The 17,901-nt window shown below is 65.2% G+C and overlaps 2 long non-coding RNA genes across 10 annotated transcripts; one reads left to right on the top strand and one right to left on the bottom strand.

The window, feature by feature from the left end:
• Nucleotides 1-4,887: 4,887 nt before the first annotated feature.
• On the bottom strand, nt 4,888-9,446 carry LOC140612625 (uncharacterized). Of its 9 annotated transcripts, none has more exons than XR_012013768.1 (6): nt 7,705-9,446; nt 7,046-7,305; nt 6,667-6,765; nt 5,704-6,234; nt 5,275-5,397; nt 4,888-5,169 (listed from the first exon to the last, which is right to left on the bottom strand). It is a non-coding gene; the product is annotated as an uncharacterized lncRNA (long non-coding RNA). The 9 variants fall into 9 exon arrangements; XR_012013766.1 differs by having other exon boundaries at nt 5,275-5,475; XR_012013769.1 differs by having other exon boundaries at nt 5,271-5,475.
• LOC140612626 (uncharacterized) lies at nt 7,300-17,607 on the top strand. The gene is made up of 2 exons (XR_012013774.1): nt 7,300-15,297; nt 15,485-17,607. It is a non-coding gene; the product is annotated as an uncharacterized lncRNA (long non-coding RNA).
• The last annotated feature ends 294 nt before the right edge of the window (nt 17,608-17,901 follow it).

A 17,901-nucleotide genomic window follows, 5' to 3' on the forward strand; every position in this document is an offset into this window, starting at 1 on the left:
AGGGCTCCTGGGACGGCCCCCACCTCTGCCCCCTGCCCCTGAGGGGACAGCAGGGAGCCCAAGGTTGGGGTACAAAGAGGCCCCTCCACGTGGACCCCACCGTGGTCTCCCGAAGACAGAGGACCAAGGGCCAGGACTTAGGGTGGCACTGCCCACCTCTGGGCCCCCCTGCCTGCCAGGTGGGCAGCCCTGAGGACTCGCCAGGCCCGGTGCCCTTGGGGTCCGGACCCCCTTCTGTGGCCCACGGATTGCCCACGGCATATCCATGCACCGAGAGCCTGGAGCCCCATGGCCTGAGCCCTCAGCCCCTGAAGGGTCCTATTAGGTGGTGGGGAGGGTGGTGGGGGCTGAAGGGAACCAAACAGACCCTCCCGCCCTCCCCCTCCCACCTGCAGGGGCAAGGGTGCCTCCGAGGTGGGAGTGCCAGGGCCACGGGGTTGCCACAGTCCCCAGGCCCCGCCGAGGAGGCTCCGGGAGGCAGTGAAGCAATGGTGTGGGGGAGTGGGCCGGGCGGTCGGACAGTGAGGAGGCCCTAGAGTCAATGACCCAGGGGATTATCTTCTTGGGTCTCTGCACACAGTGTCTCATCTGCAAAGTTGGCTGAGCAAACGGCCAGGAGCCAAGGGTCGGGGAGTTTCGATTGGCGGCGCCCCCACGGCCCCCTGTCTTCCCACGTTGGCCAAGCCCTGCTTTCCCGAGTGAAATCCAGCTCACCCTCTGCCCCCTGTGGGACTTGACGTTCCAGGGGGTCCCGTGGTCCACACCACCCCTCCGGGGGACCCCAGCCCGGTCCCCTGGAGACAGCTCCCCTCAGTGTCCTCACGCCCTGGGGATACCTCTCTCCCCTTGGATCAGAGCCCCTCTGTGTGGGCAGCAGGATTTTCTGCCTCTTTCTGCTGCAGATCAGCTTGGTCCTGGTGGGGACAGCTGTAATCTTGTCATCCCCAGTCATGCCTGGGCTGGGCCGGGAGTGACTTGGTTTACCTCAGGTCACCAAAGCCCTGGCGGCCCTGCTCGGTCCACTTGGGGGAGGAGTGCCTCCCTTGGGAAGGCCCTGGAACCCCAGAGAGAGGGTGGGGAGGGGGCCGGGGCCGGAAGGCAAAGCTGCAGCTCAGAGCGGACAGGGGTGGGAGGGAGGGGCAGCATGGGGGTGGGGGAGGCGCCCCGAGCCCCCCTCGGCCCCTCCGAGCAGCTGCTCGGCTTATCCGGGCCCGTTCCCCCTGGTGTGAATGTCCACCATAATCAATCATGGAAGGCTTAGCCCAGGGGGCCGGGGCAGACCTGTCAGCCGGCTCCAAGCGGCAGGGACAGCTGCTATTCCAGAGGGTTCCCAGGGGCCAGACCCACCAGACAGCAGCCTCGGCCCCCTCCTCCGAGGGGCGCCCCCATGGAGAGCCCAGAGCACAGGGACAGAGCCCGGGACCAGACCCCGGTGCAGAGGGTGACACAGAGGCCACACGTTGCAAGAGGCCGCAAGCCCAGCCTCTGTTGGACGAGGCCAAGTCCCATGGCTCGGAACGTCCTGGACCCCCGGGCAGTGCTGGCCAGGGCGCAGGGAGGCCCGGAACCTGGCCCCCAGTGGCCTGGGGTCGAAGGTCTTTGCCTGGTTGGGGAAGGCGGGCCAGGCTGACGGATGGGGACAGCTGCAGGCCTCGCTCCCCGCCGGACAGGGCTCCCTTGTCACGCTGGGCCCCCGGCGGCCCCATCCGTCACGGCCCACCCAGGCCCCAAGTCCATCCTGCGATTCCCCTAATCCCCCCGCCGGCTTCTTCCCAACGCTCAGGGCGGTTGGATGCATTTTCCGAATTCCCGGGCACTGCTCCTTCCTCCTCAAATTCCTCGCCCCTCGCCCCGTCCCGCCATGGGAAAGGGCCTCCACTGCCCCGACACATGCTCTGTCTTGGGCCGCTCGGGGGAGGAGCAGCTGGCCGGCCGGCAGCTGTGAGGTGCGGGGGTGCCAAGGAGAAGAGCCCAGATTAGGGGGGCGTCATGGGAAAGCTGCAAGGGAATGCTACCCAGAGCCCCTCCTGCTGGCAGCCCCGTTCCGCTCCCTCTGTGCAGAGAGGCAGATGGGGCTCCCAGCCGGGACCACTGTGTCCTGCTGGCCACGGGCTCTGCCAGGAATGTCCATCTGCCTGGGCTGAGTACCTGGCTCCGAGTGTGGGTATGTGGGTACCAGCCCATCCGCCCCGACACCTGCTCCCGGGGATGGAGGACAGGCCAAGCCAATCCCCGCGCACTGGCCTTTGGGCTCCACAGAGGGGCCTAGGTGGCCACCGGGAGGGAGGGGCTTCCCGCAGGGGCTTCCTCCTGGACAGGGCCAGAGTGTGGGCCGACGGCAGGACAAGGGTGGGGCCGCCCCAGCCGGGTGTTCAGGAGGCAGGCGCCCTGGGGACCTAGGACCCCTTCAGGGGGCAGATGCCCACTGGACCTAGGACCCCTATGTCCAGGAGGTCCAGAGGACAGACTGCCCCTGGGCACAGCTGGAAGACTGGCAGGAGTCACCGACATGGCCATGGTGCCACGCGGACAGAGGGCAGGTTCCCCACTGATAGCAAGGGTTCTCTCTGCCTGCTGGGGAGCCTGGAGGGAGAGCTGCATGTCCACCTTGGGCTCCTCGTGGACATTCCAGGGGCTTCCCCGATCTCTCAGTCCAGAATGGTCCAGGCAGCCCTTTGTCACTGGACGGTGGCCTGGGTGGGCCGCCAGCCCTCCCTGGGGCTCAAGCAGGGCCTCCCAGAAGCTGGTGGGCCTGCCCTGACTCGGTGTCAGCCCTTCCTTCTGGTTCCCCTGGGCATCCTGCAGCAGGCAGTTTACTTTCCAGTTTTCCTATCCCCTTTACATAATAAAAATCAGAATTCTTTCCCCTGCTGGCTGACACAGAACCCCAATGCGCTGTGGCCCCAACCGTCTATCTGAGTTGACCGGAGCCAGCTGTGGCCTCCTTCCTGGGCTGGTCGCCCTAAATGTGCATCACCATGCCGTGTGCTCAGAGGCCCTTCTCCCCCCGACCTTGTGAAATGGACAGTCTCTAAACGCGCCCCTGATTCCTTCTGTTTGGCTACCACCACCACCCCCCCAGGCCTGCCAGGGCCACCCAGTGGCCTCCCCGTGCCGTGTGCCCCACGTATCACCCCAGAAGCCACAGCCCGGACCTAGGGGGTCGCTCTGCAGAGCGGAAGGGGTAATGCCAGAGGTCATGGGCCGGGACAGACAAGGATTGGGGTAGGAGGAGAGGAGATCGTCTCCTGGTGGGCCCTGGGCTGTGCAGGCAGGCGCTGAGGTCCTGGAGCCTGGCCAGCAGGATGCCACCTCCCTTCCCTGCCCGGGGTCGCAGCTGGGGACGCTGCCTGGTGGGTGGGAAGGAACGGTGGGACTCTGTGATGCAGATGCCCTGGGCCTTGCCCTTGCTAGGGTACCTTGCGCAGTTTCTGTTTTGTTGTGGTCCAGGATGTGTAACAGAATTGGTCACCCTTGCCGTCTGTGAGGGGACAGTGCCATGGCTCCAAGCACATTCCCGTTGTGTGAAGCCCTTACTGCCTCTCCAGGGGCCTACCTCTTCCTGAGCGAAGGTCCCGGGACGTGCCTGACTTCCTTGGGCCTCACCCCAGTGGGCGGCTCCATGGCACAGGGGAGCCATCTGAGACACAGAAACGTCAGGCTGTCTCCCAGGGTCCCACAGAGTGGGTGGCGGAAGGGGACCCACTGGGTAGACAGATGGGGGGCGAGGCAGAGAGGCCGGAGTCCCTGAGGCAGGCACCCGAGCCGACCCGTCCACTGGTCGAGCCTCCGGCCCTGCTGCCTACCTGCCGACCAGAGGGCTGGCTGAGCAGCCCTGACAGCAAAGGGGGGTTCACCTTCCAGCCTCTGGTTGTCATTAGCTGCTCCTGGGTGGGAGGGGGCCCCGCAGCCTGCGAGGGTCGAGGCTAGTGCAGGGCACCTGGGCCTCATTATCCTTGAGTGCTGGGGTCTGAGTACGGTGTAGGGGATGAAGGGCTGCCTGCCCCCCCTCTGGGCCAGCGTGTTGGGACCTTCGCCAGAGTGGAGCTCAGCCGGGCTCCCCTCGGGGCCCGAAGGGGTTCATGGAAATCTTTGCCCTAGAGGAGAATAGGCTGGAAGGGTGGGGGTTGGGGCTGGATCCTAGTCCTTTCCTGACACCATGGGGTCCCTCTGGCCTTTGCCGCAGTGACCTGGGGTTTTGCGGTCAAGGCCACCATCAACATCCCATTGCTGACAGGTGGGAGAGACTAGAGCATCTTTCCCACCAGCCCCATCCTGAGAAGGACCCTCCAGGCTCTTCCCTGTGTGCCCCCACCCCAGGAAGCCTCTAGCACACAATGGGGTCAGGAGGCTGTTGAGCGGAAGTCAACCATGGCCTGGCATCTCCAAGGTGCCTGGGATCCCAGGTCTGCAGCCACAGGAGCCCTGGGGCCCCCAGGGACCCCCACAAGGTGCCTATCAGCAAACACCCTCAGCTCGCAGGGGCTGGCCAGGCCCATGAAGGAAGAGGTGGCCATCCAGGGTTGGACCCCTAGCTCAGAGACTAGCGAGGCTGGAGGTTCCAGCTCCATCTGGGACAGGGGCCTGCAGGGAGGATGCTCAGGACTTGGGTCAGGGGCCCCGGGCCGGTTCCAGCGCCTGAGCAGAGGGTTGCACTCGCATCCCCATCCGGTCACCCCAGAGCTGGGGAAGGATCCCGTGGCCCTCCCGGCTGACCACAGGAATGTGCAAGATGGCTGCTGGGGAGAGGCAGGCTGGCAGGGCAGGCGGGCGGGCGGGGCGGGCCTCCGTGCGGCTGACCTGAGTGATGGGAGCACATCCCGACCTTGGCGTCATCACCTCCGTGTTTTTACCCACTGAACAAATATACACTAAATGAGGCACAAATGAGCACGGCCAAAGGAACGGCCGATTCTGTCCTTTCTTCTTAATCCCTTTGGCTTAGGGTTTCCCCGGCCTGGACAGCCTGTCCGGGGGGAAGGCTGCCCAAGGGCACACGGGCATCCGTCCGGGGACATTCAGGCAGTGACCAATCCCTGGCTGCCCCGGCGTGCACCCTCCACCGTGGGCCTTTTCCCAGCCGGCCGGTGTGGGAGCGGCCACTGTGGGTCTTCGAGTCTTGGGGAGATGGTCAAGGATGGACTGATGGAGACCGGCATGCGGCCATGTCTGTGGGGAAGGAGGAGCACGGGCCAGCATGGAGGACATCTTTGCCGTCCCCTCGGCCAAGCCACCAAAGCAACCCTCTCCCTCACACTCCCAGCACCAACCAACCCGGAGACCACCCTGGGCCGGAGCCCAGCACGGCCACCGCCGCCGCGTCTTGGCCGTCCAGCTCAGGACAGGTCAGTCCCCGCACGTCTAGGCTGGAGTGAGTCCTGGAAGGGCCTCAGGGTCCTGCTGGGGCGTAGGAGGGCCAGGTGAGGGCCCACCGTGTGCTCGAGCAGCCCACTAGGTCTGGCTGGGGCACGTGTCCTAGAGAAAGGTGAGGCCTCCATTTGGCCGCCATCACCGGAGGAGAGTCCCCCCAACTCCAGCTCTGGGCTGCAGGGTACTCAGATGCCCCCCGGAGATGGCTGCCCTTCCCTCCAGCCCCTGCAGGCTCTGGAGCCCCTTGGAACCCCCTGGAACCCCCCAGAACCCTGCCCCAGCCTGGGGAGGAACTCATCTCCCACCGGAAGCAGCAAGTGTCCCCAGTCCCACCTAGTTCTGGCCTGTTTCCTCCCATGCTGGCTTCCTAGGAGATGGAGAGCAGAGCCCCCCCATCCCCGCTGGAGAATCCTTGGGTCCCGGAAGGGTGCCCTCCTCGCAGACAAACACGCCAGCCCCTGTTCCCCGGGATGAGTAAGTTGCTGCCGTGGGTCCCACTCGCAGCACTAGTTTTGGGAAAAGCAGACCTCATCAGGAGAGAGCCCCTGTGCCCCTCGTCCTGATTCCCAGCCCCCAACCCCATTGGGCTGGGAGTAACCAGGACCCTGATCCACACCACTCCACGGTGTCCCACCCACCCCCACCCTGGTCTTGAGCTCAACGATGCATTGTTCTGAGACTCCCTCCAGATGCCACCCAGCTCCAACCCAGGGGATGGGGATAGAGCTGCTGTACCCTCATGTAAGAGGACAGAGGCCCAGAGAGGACAGAGACCAGTGAGGTGAGGTCCAAACTGGCCTGGATGGGGTCCTGCCTTCCTCACCCCAAGGGGAGTACTGGGCACCACTCATCAAATGGAGGGTCCTGGGGATGGAGAGGGATGAGTTGAGTGGCTCGGGTTTTCTAGAAGGTTCCTCCATATTTCTTCTGATTGAGTTACTCCACGCCACTTAGCCAGGCTGGGCTTCCTCTGGGCCTAATGTGCCGAGGTGCCCTCCACCAGGGCCCCCACTTCGGGCCATGAGCAGAGCACCTGCCCTGGACCCCAGTCCCCAGGGCCCTGCCCCCAGCCCAGGGGAGGAGGGCATGCAGCCAGTCCTGGACACAACCATCTCAGCAGACCCCATCTCCTCTCTGCTCCCCATGTGGCCCAAAGACGCCCCAGCCTCTTGGTGGGGACCAGCAGCCCTGCATACACCCTGCACTCCGCTCACCCGCCTACCCCACCAAACTCCGAAATACATTTCTGTGTTCAAATGCTGCGTCTGCTCCCGGAGGGAATGCCTGTCTGCCCACCTGCCCACGGCCCAGCCCAGGCCTGCTCCGGGCCACCGGGAGGCTGAGAGTGCCCACAGCACACACCGGCGTCACAAAATGGTGGTCCGTCTTGCCTCCCTTGGAAAGAAAGACACTGCTCTTTGGCCAAATGGATGCTGCTCCATCTCTCTGCAGTCCCATGTCCAGCCTCCATAGCTCCCTCTCCCCCAAGGAGCCGCCATCAGGACTCCCCGAGTCCATGGTCCCAGCACCTGGCCAGGAGGACACTCTGCTGATGGAGCCCCTTCCCCAGGACCAATCGTCCATCCACCTGGCTCATCCCCAGTACCCTTCCTCTTTTTCTAAATGCACACATTGTCCCCACGAAGACCCTCCATCCTTCCCCAAGTGCTCCCACCTGCCCTGCCCGCCTCATCTGACCGACAGCCTTCTCTCTGTCCTATGTTCTCTGCTCTTGGAACCTTGCGTCTCGCGGCTGGGCCCGTCTCCCACCATGGCCGGGGGGTGGCAGGTGAGACCAGGCTCAGATGAACGTTGGGCTGTGCAGATGTTGGTCTCGAGATGTTGCTGACCACCCAAAGAGGAGGTCCCAGTGTGGGGTTGGCGCGCAGGTAGGTGGGTGGGTGGGCCAGGGGACCAGGAGAGCAGGCTGTTTCTCTGCAGGAAGAGGTGCAGGAAGGTTTGCACCCAGAGGCAGCCAGAGCCTGCCCTGGGCCTGGGGGAGGGCTCTCCCTCAGAGCCAGGCAGGGCCATGTCTGGCCGGGGCAAGGAAGTGGCTGCCCCATCAGGTCCTAAGCTTCCTGGTTGGACTCGGAGCAGCTGAGTGCCGGTTGCTACGGGAACCACACACGGCTCTGGCCTGGAGTCCACCATGTTGCAGCCCTGGGCAAATGTGCATGGCTGTCCCCTCCCTGAGTCACCGTGGGATCCCCCACCGGAGCCTCATCCCAGTCCTCAAGGGACCCCTGTGGGACTGGATTTGGGGCTCATGGAAATGTGAGGAGCCCAGGATCCAGAAAGAACCCAACTACCAGGCCAAGATGGCCAAGACCTTACTTGGACAGGGTTTTCCATCCCAAGGGATGTGCTGCCATAGTCCGGATCCAGTCTCGTGGGGCCGTGGCCATCTACCAGGTTCCAAGCAGGTCTGGGACGCCCTCCTCCGGGGGCTCTTTCACCTCTGTCTGCAGCGGGAGTGTAGCTGGCTGAAGGAGGAAGCAAGGGCGGCCGGGTGGGGAGGGCAGGGTGCCTTGGCCGCCGCGCTCCCCGCTGGGAACTGGGGACATCAGGAGGAGACAGGAAGGCGGGCAGAGGGAGGAGATCCAGGCGCAGGGGTCTCAAGGAGGGCGGGCAGCATGGCGGGGAGTGTGCACCAGGGAAATGGTCGTGCCCCTGGCATGCGGCGGGTCCTGGCGGCTTGCTCCCCCGGAGGCGTGCCACGTACTGCCTAGCCGGGCTCTGTGTGCTGCGTGTGGACTTTGTAGAAAGTGCTGACCCGCTGAGCCCAGAAGCCAGGCTCGGAGGGGACAGGAAGGAGCTTGCTGCCCACAGGGGCATTACATTTCCAGGGCACCGGGGCCACCAGATCCACCAGCTCTATGTCTGGGGCCGGGCTTGCCGGAAGGCTCGGGCTGGGCTGTTGGCCGCTCCCGAGGAGAGGGTTGAAAGCCCACCTTTGCCAGGTATCCCCATCCGGGTCCCCCCATCGCCTCCTCTAAAACCCCGGACAATGGTGTGTGTGCCTCTCCCTTGGGACCAGGATGAGGAGGCAAGCCGAGGGAGCCGCCGACCCTGCTGGGCACCCCTGCCCCCCACCCCATTCCCTCTGCTTCCCTCAGGGACCCCACCTGACCTAGGGCTAACTAGCTCCCACCAGGTGTCAACCAGGTGACAACCAGGGCCTCGCTGGCCCGTCCTCAGGGGCCCCGGGCTGTGGGAAGGGGTCTCTGGGGGCCGGGAGAGCTGGGGCTTAAGGGGGGGCTTAAAGGGCAGCAGGGAGAGCTCAGGGTGGCCCCAGTTCCTGTCTCCGGCTCCAGCCAGTCACTCTCTGGGGGTCCTGGGCAAGTGAGTGGGCCACACCATGACGTGAGGGGAATGCCACGGGGCTAAGCCCAGGGATCTATTGGGGGTCCTGAGAAAGGAAAGGAGGAGGGCGTGGGAAGGGCCACTGGCCAGAGGCAGGCCCGGTCATCCTGAAATGTGGTGTGTGGCAGAGAACCAGACCTCGTACGGGCCTGGAGAGGTCACGGGGTCAGGGGCTTGGACCTGAGCCTGAAAGCCCCCAAGGAAAGTGCAATGGGAAGCAGAAGGAAGGACCCTAGAGGGACCGGGCTGTGGGGAAGGATGTAGGACACAGGGGTGGGGCAGGCCAGGGCCCGGCAGTGTCAGGAACCCTGTCCTTCCTGCCAGGACAGGGATGGACAGAGAGGGGCCACAGAGACGCCCCAGACTCCCTGGGCTGCGGAGTGGACTGGCACTGGGGTGGGAGGCTGTGCCCTGTAGGTGGTGGGAAGTAGAGCAGGAGTGGCTACAATGTCTTGGGGGGTAGAGAGAGGAGGTGGGGGCAGCGTCCAGCATAGGCAAGGTCGCATGGGCCTGGCTGACGTTGACGAGCAGGGTGGGTAGGACTCTGAGCCCGACCGGCTTTGGGGTGTCAGGTCCTAGGCTGCTGTGCTGGGGCAGAGGGGGCTGGGGGTCAACTTGGACAGAGTGTGGGTGGGACGGGGGTGAGCCGAGCCGGTGGTGCAGAGCTCCCCTCCACCCCATTGGCCGCCCCACCCCCACCTCCGGCCCACCGCCTGCCCATGCTCGGGGGCTTCTGGATTCCATCACGTGTCACAGCAATCTGGCTGTGACATAATGAGGCAGGCCGGGGTCAGCGGGGTGACCTCTCGTGGCCCCAATGGTTGGAAATCCCCAAATCAAAATGACCCAACAGTCGAGCTCGACGCTGGATTTTCCAAGCGGGCTCCTTCAATTACCCAGAGGCAGGAGCGGGAGCAGCCAGGCCACTTAGATTACTGCTTCCCCCGGAAAGACGGACGGACGGCCGCCCCGCGGGGCCCGGGACCACCTGGGGTCCCCAGCAGCGCCCCCAGCCTGAGGCTCACCCCTCCTGGGGCAGGGGCCGACCTCACTCCAGCAGATGTGAGCAGGGCGGCCTGGAGCCAGCTACACACACGGGACAGAGGATAGTGGACGGCAGAGCACCAGACACAGGGTGACCCTGTGCCAGCGTCGGCACCCGCCATGCGGTCCAGGGGTCAGGGCCGCCCCAGGAGCTGTTGTGGCCGGACCAGTGCCTGGTGTCTGGGGAGGGGAGGCATAAGCACGGTGGGGAGGGGTGCCGGCCACACAGCATGCCCTCCTGCCCTTGGGTTCAGCCCCGTGTGAGCAACCTTCTTGTCCCTCCCATTCCAGGTGTTCCTTGGAAAAAAAAAAAAAAAAAAAAAAACTTTTCAAACTACATGCTGAAAACTTCAGCATGAAAATTTAATGTCAGAAACCCATAATCTTTTTCCCAGAGATAAGACACAGCCCCGTGAGGAGCAGCGAACCGGATCCCTGTAACCCAGAGAGCGGCCACTGGCAGGGGCGGGCAGGGGGCTGGGGCTCTGCAGGGTCAGACATGCCGGGGGCTGGGGGAGCTCCAGCAGGGGCACCCCCACCGCAGGCACCACCGCCTCCAACTTCCGGAAAATGTCAGTCTCCCGTCCGTCCTTGGGGTGGACTGGCCTCCCCGGCGTGGGGACCAGACATTTCTGTTGCCGAGGAGGCTCAGGTGTCCCCGTGACGCCCGCGGCTTCTCCCTCAGACCCTAATTTAGGCCTTGAGGCTCCCGGATGGCTCAGGTTGCCGACAGCTGATCCGGGAAGGACAGCTTGGCCATGGCCACACACGACCTCTCTGAGCAGTGTCCCTCTCCGTCCTGGTCAGCAGCGCCGCCCTTGGGGAAGATGATGCAGGCACATTTGTGCTTCCAGGCCCATGTCCTTGGGGGACACTGTCTCCCGCCCCAGACCCTGGCGCTGGTTCCGTATCAGCTATCAGCCCCCCGGCCAAGCCCAGGCAAGGGTGTTGGGTATTCTGAAGTGCCTTGCTCTGCGCCCGCCCCGCTCCCCGCCCCCCAGCCCCGGCCAGCCGCAGGGGTTGGGGGCGGAGGTGAACCCAGCGCCCCCATGTGCACTTGCCTGCTTTTCCCAGAGAGGCAGTTGGGACGATTCTAGGTGGTCCCCGACCACCCCCACCGGGAACAAAGCCTCCACCTCAGCCCTCAGAGGACACCCAGACCCCAGCCCCCCGCCTCCCCTGACCAGCGTCACCACACAGACTGGGCCATCGGTAACCCTAGAAGCTGGGAGCCCCCTGGGTGCATGGGTGCCAGACCCTAAGTGCTGGAGCCGCATTCCGAGGGAGGGAGTGGTTTGAAGTGACCTTTAAGGAATTGGCCTGGCGTGGGGGCAGGGGCCCCCCAGGCTGCAGGATGCCAGTGGACTGTCCTCTTTCACCGTGTGACACTACTGCCCCCGTCAGGCAGCTGCCCTTGGGGCAGTGTCCTAGTGACCCTCCCCAGCCCCGCTCTGCAGGGTCCTAACATCTGCTGTGCAGGTCTCTGCAGGACCCTAACATCCTTAGGTATGAGGGGGCTAGGGCAGGGTCATCGTGTCCCCCCTCCTTAGTGGAGGGGACATCTGGACTGGGGGCCATGTGTCCTGTGAGCTGATGGTCTGAGGGCCCCCAGAACTTGCGTTTCCAGTGGCCCGAGCCCCATTCCTGACACACTCCAACATCCTGGGGACCCTGGACCCAGGGGGTACCCGGCCACCTCACCCCAACGCCCACCCGCCCATGTCCCCCGAGGCACAGGCCCTTGCAGGGTGTTCTGGCTTGGGGGCCAGCTGGGCAGGGACAGGACAGGGGCACACACGTCCCAGGCCACGGCTGGAGCGAAGCCAGCCTGTGAGCTTCTCCCAAACTTGGCGGTGTCTCCAAGGCGGTCCCACCCCCTTGAGGGGACGACCAGGAGTCAGGGGGCCACTCTGTTGTGGGCTGTTTGCCGGCCCCTCCCGGCGTTGCCGTGGAGATGACACGGGGTGCGGCCCAGGAGCCATACCTCAGAGGTGACTAAGTGTGCCATGCCGCCCGTTATAGCGCCCGGCGCCCTCCGGGGCCTCTCACACCTTGGCCCCCGGCCCCCGGCCCCCAGCAAGAATGTTCCATGAGCCCCGTGGGCAAGCATGTGGCCCGGCATGCCAGGCCGAGCGCGCCGGGCCGGCGCCTGCTCCCCCCAGCCCGGCCCGGAGCCTGCGGCCGCACCGCCGCCCTGCCCTCTGTGTTCCTTTCCTCGGGCCCCCGCTTCCTGGTACGAGAGGTTTCCTGCATTTCCTGCGTTTCTATCTGGTCCGTGCGAGCAGACCCTTGGCGGTGGCGGGCGCTCTTCCTGCCCCGCACCCCGGCCGCCCCGCACGGCACCCCTCACTCCCTAGGCCGTGCCGCGGTGTCTGACCCCTCTCCCGGGGGCGGGGAGGGGGTGAGATCCACTGTCGGCTCCTCCCTGGGACCCACACTCGGCACCCCAGTCCATGGGGGGGACCCCGGGGCCGGAGAAGGAGCCTGTGTCAGGAGCCGGGCCTGGGGCTGCGGGCCGCCAGGGTCCTGCTGCCAGCAGAGCGACCCCTTCCACCCACCCCCTGCTCCTGGGGGCCCCGGGGGTCTGCAGGGTCCCGGTCAGCAGCCCCTGGGAAAGGCGAGGTCAGGGGGCTCAGAAAGGCTACTTTGGCAAGCCCGCGTTGACCGACGGGGACAGCTGCACCCCGCCTCCCCAGGCTGTTCCCGTCTTAGCAGGAGTCAGGGAGGGCCGGCACGCGGGCTTCCCGGCATCCAGGCGGGCAACACGATATTTCCAGATAAAGGGCATTCCTGGAGCCCCTCATCACTGTCCTCGGGCAGCTGTCGGCTCCGCTTACCCCCTAAGCCCCACAGGAGGCTCAGAGCAGCTTTCCCATTCCATCCCGGCCGAGGGGCCAAGGCAGATTTAGCCGGGGTGAGGCGGGGTCCGGGGCAGGCAGGGGATGTTCTGGGAGGTGAGGACAGGCAGGATGGGACCAGCAGCTGCTAACTAATCCCCCCGGGCCTCCTGCAGGACCAGCCCCACAAGGCCTCTGGCCTGGTTTTTATTTTTAGGAGAGGCATCTTCTAGAACTAGTGCTGCCCTGTCCTGGGGACACAGGGACGGGCTCAGCACGGTCACGCGCCAGGTGGCCCCCGGCGCCAAGTAGACCTGGGTGGGTGGGTGCCCAGGTCCTGGTACCAGGACAACCTCAGTGCTGGAGTTCTGGGTAGATGTGCCCATGAGACACTCAGCAGTGGGGGGAGGGGGCCGGGGCCCTTTTCCAAAGCCCCTCAGGGACCAGCCTGCGGGGTAAGATGGCCAGCTACCCCCTCCCTCACACACCTCTCACTGGAGGCCCCAGGAGCACCCGAGGGTGGAAGGGAGCCATTCACCAGTCCAGGCAAGGGACGTGCCCACTCTGGGGCCGGGGCAGGGGGGCGGGGGCAGGAAGGAATCAGGTAACCACGGGCTTGTTTCCTTAAATGGGAAAAACCCAGCAGTGGCATGAAGCCCCTGTCGTCGGTGGACCTCCTGGAACCAGACAGGGCATCTGGACGGGACCCAGGAGCTAGGGAGGAAGCAGGGAGACAGAGGCCAGGGCCTGGCCACGCAGCAGGAGACAGCACTGGGGGCTGGGGCGCGGGGACCCCTCGGTACAGGCGTGATTGCTCAAGGCCTGAGCCAGACTCTGATGCCCTGGGAGCATCGAATCGCTGAAATTCCTCCCTCAACCGGCTCACTCCAGAACCACAGGCAGCTCTGGGACAGGGCGGGTCAACCTCTCCTCCTGACCTCGCCACTGTCACCCCAGGGTCAGGGGCCAGCAGACCCAATGGCATCTCCATGGACGTGGCGTGATCGGGGGCCCATGGGGCAGGGACTACGGGTCCGCTCCAGGGGGTGTGGCGCCCACTTCTGGCACCGCCTTGGGGTCTGGACAATCTCATCTGGGGTCAGACACCCCGTGAGCCTTCCCACCACATGACCGCTTGTCAAGGACTCCAGTAAGCCCCCGCCTTGTGAGCCCTGCCACACCGTGGCCATGTGAGGGAGCTCATCCCCAACCCGGCGCCACGCCCTGCAGGGACACGGATGTGGCAAGCCATCGGGTGGGCGGGACACAGTGACAGGCAGCCATGGGGACGGAGCAGGCTGGCACGCCTGGGTGGGGAGGGGGCCTGACACCAGGGGTCGGGGTTCCTGGGAGCAGGGCCCCCTGGCTCCTCCCTGGACGGCAAGAACATTCCCACCTTTCGCACAAAGATGAGACCGCAGCCGAGGGCCTCACAGGCTCGAGGGGAGACTGGGAACCCGGCCCCCGTCTGCAAGGCTCTACGCTTGCTCTGTACCCCAACATGCTGTCCATGCGCCCAGAGCAGCTGGAGGCCCCTGCCTGGGGAGCAATGCCACTGTCTGCCTGCCACTCGGGGCCCTTGGGCAGCCCTGCATGGCTCCCTGAATGCTGGGATGGCCCTACATGTCCAGAGGCCTCGTTGCCTGCCATCAGTCAGTGCTGGGGCCTTAGAGAGCAGGGCAGCCTTGGGGGGACACAGAGGAGGGAATCCTGCTGGTGGCCCTGCCATCCTGGCCACCACAACCCAGGTCCCATGGGCAGCTGAGGTTCCAGCAAGGGTGGGTGCCTTCACAGCAGACCCTGGCCACTACCCTGGCTGGCCTTCCTAACCAGCCAGCATGCGTTTCGGTGGGGCCTTTGATCTGGCCTTTAAGGGCCACCCTGTTGACGAGCCATCACAGGTGCCCCCTCTGTGCCCTGGTTGGCTTATCATCTAGACTCCCCTACTGATGGCTCCGAGCTGGGTGCCTCCAGGCTCTCATTCCACTCACGGGTCAGGAGGCCATTCTTGGTGGTCACCTGTGACCTCCCAGGCCTGCTGCTGTGGGGCGGCGCTGTGGGGTGGCCCCTCATTCAGGGCTAGCGCCACGTTGAGAGGAGCCCAAGATGCAGCCCCAACTCTGAGGGCCTGCACCTGCCCCTTCCAGCTTGGCCTCTTGGGGCAGGTCGGCCTCTGCGTGTGGCTGGGGCTGCCCCCTCCACCAGCCCCTGTCCTGAGGATGTTCAGCCAACCAGTCGTAGCTTTGGTGACCGAGGCAGGCAGTGGGGGTGCAGGGCGGAGGGCACGCCCTGGGGCTCAGGGGGGCCAGGGAGCGAGGCGGGAGCCTCCAGAGCTGCTGGAGCCCCGCTCCTGGGGCCACCCCTCCCCCGGGCTCCCAGTGCTCACTTATGCGCTCACATAGGCGTGCGTGCACGCGCGCACACACACGTGTGCACACATATGCATGCATGGACCGGCGGGAAACAAGGCCTCTCCAGCGCTGGGCTCGCGCGGCCCCCCCCTCTGGCAGCAGACGTGGGGTTTTATTAGTGCTACAAATCAGATATCACACAGTTTGGGGCTGACATGGTTTTTATAAGAATTATTTAGGGCCCTGGCCGCCGGTGGAGTCCTAGGGAGAACCTGGTGAGGACAATCCAGCTGTTTGGGCCGTCGGAATTCCCGACACTTCGTAAAGTGAAGGTATGGAAGGCCAGCACGTTGTTCTGTTTAAGGGGGCGCCCACCCCTGCCCTAGGCCCGCCGCAAGGGCTTCTGGGAGGCACCTCCCCCGCGCGGCAGCGGCAAAAGCCTGCCTCTGCGTGGGTGGGGGCTGGGCCTGCGAACACCCACCTGGGGGCACTGAGCCCTCCGCTCCCTGGTCTCCCCAGCTCCCTGTGGAGGATCTCTGAGCTTCCCCTCCTGGCGGGCAGTGGACGGGCCTTGGACGCACACCCCCGGGCAGGGGCTGTCCGGCTCCCTCTGCGCCGCAGCCCCAGGCCTGTCACCACTCAGCCAGCAGGTCAGCAGCTCAAGGGGCCGTCCTCAGGCTGCCCCAACACCATGGGGAACGTCACAGGGCCAAGGCTGCCTGGGATGCTCTCAGGGACGCTCTTGGGGACCAGGACAGCTGTGCAGGGTTTTGATGCCCGCATGGAGGGGGTCACACTCATGAGTTGGGGACATCCCTGGTGGAAGCAGCCGGCAACCATCTCGTAGCCTCATGCTGCCCTAAGGAGTGAGGGCAGCGTGCCTCACCTCTGACCTGCAGACTCCTGTCCTTGGGGGGCCAGGCAGGCGGGGCATCGTCATTGCTGGACAGCCTCTGAATCCCATGCAGAAAAGCTGCGGGGTGGGGGTGCTTTGGGGCTCTTGTCTGTCATGTGCCTCAAGGAGGGGGGGGTTGCAGAGACCCGGTGTGTGTGGTGAGGGGAGGACGAAACGCTCGCCGTGCCCTGGGGTGTGGGGGACACCAAGGAGGGCCTGTGGCAGGGGCTCTGTGCAGGGAGGGCTGAGGTCCCGGCCAAGGGAGGCAGAACTGGCCCAGGCAGGGAGCAGAGACCTGCATGGGGGGGGGGGGGGGAGCTGGGGTCTCCCTCCCCCGCCCGCCCCTCCCCCGGCCCGGCCTTGAGCGGGAAGGGAAGCAAGCCGGCCTCTCCTCCCTCGCCATCACGTCAGGGCTCCAGCATCCATCCGAGGCGGCCGAGGCCAATCAAAGCCAGATGTGGAGGCAACACAAGAATGCTGATGATTCTGACTAGGAAAAGCCCTATTTACCAAGAAATAATGAAGTGATTTGGGGGATTGGTGCTGGGATGACCTCAGTCGGGAAGGAGTAAACGCAGATGCCGAACTGGTCTCCCAGGGCCAGGCGGGGAGAGAGCAGAGCTAGGGTTCCCGCGGGCAGGCAGTGGGGCCTTGGCAGTGGGTGCCGCTCCTGTGGGCAGACCTGGGGGGATGAGGCCTGGCCCCTTCGTTGGCCCTGAAAGCCACGGAGCCTGGGGCCAGTGAGGGCAGCAAGAGGGGCCTCCCTGCAGTGCAGCTTTGGTGGGAGGCCCGGGGCAGCTTGCAAGGCAGGCGTCGGGAGAGGAGGGCTCCTGCTTTGCCCTGAAGGGACTTCGAGTCAATTGCAAAGATAGGACAGGCACCTGCACGCAGGGCGACCAGGGCTCGGCCCAGGGCCCCCGGACGTGTGGGGAGCAGCCCACACTCTATGGGCCCCACACCTGGGCAAATAAGGATTCCCGAGTGTGCAGGCGGGGTGGCGTGTGAGGGGAGGGGGCCCCAGGTGCAGCCTTCAGGGAAGGAGCAGCACAGGGGCTGGGGTCCCCGGGGGGCTGAGACCCCTCCCTGCACCAGCCTCGGGGGACTGGAAGCTCCCAACCCTCATGCCCCCGCTCTGTCCAACCCCACCCTGGTGTTCGCCTGGTCCAGGCCTCGGTGGTGGGGACGGCAGAGGGCACGGCTCATCTCTGTGCGGCCTCCTTAGGGAGAGAACTGGCTTTCCCCAGGGGGCGGGCAGCCCCGCTGGCATGAAACACTCCAGGGGAAGCACCCAGTCCTCCCCGGGGGGCAACGCAGACACGTGTGCACCGAAACAACCCCAGTGTCTGCCACTGAGAAGAGATGAGCCGACTTGGAACCCACCACGGAACATCACTGGGCCTAACACACGGCATCCTGACGTGTGCGACGACATGGACCCACTGGGGGGCATCACGCCGGCCCCCGGAGATGGCACGGGGCAGGACCCCATGTGCGTGACATGCCTGGGACAGGCAAGCCCGCAGACACGGAGAGCAGATCTGCGGCCGGCAGGGGAGGGGTGGGGGGAGCGAGGAGGGCTGGCCGTGGGGCGCAGGGCAGCTTTCTGGACAACACAAACATGTTTTAAAATGGATCAGTGATAGAGACACAGCTCTGCGAATGTACTCAGACACCTCACGACATACTTGCAGTGGGTGGGTGGTAGGGTATGTGAGCTATGTCTCAATAAAGCCGTTTGAAGATAGAAGAGGACGTGCATGCCCTGCCTGCCCTGCCCTGTGTGCCGGGAGGGAGGCCCCGGGTCAGGCGCACAGCCTCGGCTCTGGCGGGAACGGGGGGCCCGGGGCGGGCAGCTCACCACCCAGCACCTCGCCCACGCCTCACCCGGCTCCAAACTCCCAGGGTGGGACATGGGGCCATCACGTCTGGCTCAGCGGGCTCCCTGGGTTTGGCGGTTCCCCAGTTATGCTCCTGCACCCGCATCCCCTTGCACAAACTAGCAGAATTTAGGGTCACATGAAAGCCGGGAAGTGGGAGGGGG

This window comes from Canis lupus, chromosome 21 (genome assembly GCF_048164855.1).
Source record: "Canis lupus baileyi chromosome 21, mCanLup2.hap1, whole genome shotgun sequence".
Taxonomy (NCBI): Eukaryota; Metazoa; Chordata; class Mammalia; order Carnivora; family Canidae; genus Canis; species Canis lupus.